We start from the raw sequence: 764 nt of genomic DNA, 5'->3' as shown, positions 1-764 counted from the left end.
AGGGCCAGACGGTGGTAAGGCCACGTGGTTAGGTTAAGGGCCAACGTGGGTTAGGTTAAGGGCCAACGTGGGTTAGGTTAAGGGCCAACGTGGGTTAGGTTAAGGGCCAACGTGGGTTAGGTTAAGGGCCAACGTGGGTTAGGTTAAGGGCCAACGTGGGTTAGGTTAAGGGCCAACGTGGGTTAGGTTAAGGGCCACGTGGGTTAGGTTAAGGGCCAACGTGGGTTAGGTTAAGGGCCAACGTGGGTTAGGTTAAGGGCCAACGTGGGTTAGGTTAAGGGCCAACGTGGGTTAGGTTAAGGGCCAACGTGGGTTAGGTTAAGGGCCAACGTGGGTTAGGTTAAGGGCCAACGTGGGTTAGGTTAAGGGCCAACGTGGGGTTAGGTTGCCAGAGATGTGTCAAATCAGGATGTACGTTTGGCTGGTGTCAGGTGGTGGGTTGGTTCGATGCCTTTATAAGGAGTGTGGCCAAAGGGTATTTTATTACTTGTACCTTTTGTGTTGTGGCGTGGCGTTGCGTCCTGTGTTGATACTGGGTGGACCACTGTGGGTGTTGCTGGCTGATTTGAGCTGCGTTGTTGCGGGTGGTGTGAGACATTCTGTCTTATTAGTGGACGTGACGTTCCTCTTGTCGTTCTTTGGATAGTGTCCTGTGGCAGCGAGGATAAAATGGATGTTGTTGAACGATAGTGCTTTGGTGCTTTCGCTTTGTTACACACAGAGTGGACTGTGAGATAGGGTGGACTGGGTCGTGTCGAGTGCGG

The sequence above is a fragment of the Schistocerca gregaria genome, unplaced genomic scaffold, assembly GCF_023897955.1.
Source record: "Schistocerca gregaria isolate iqSchGreg1 unplaced genomic scaffold, iqSchGreg1.2 ptg000579l, whole genome shotgun sequence".
NCBI lineage: Eukaryota > Metazoa > Arthropoda > Insecta > Orthoptera > Acrididae > Schistocerca > Schistocerca gregaria.
Note: the sequence above shows the minus strand (reverse complement) of the source record.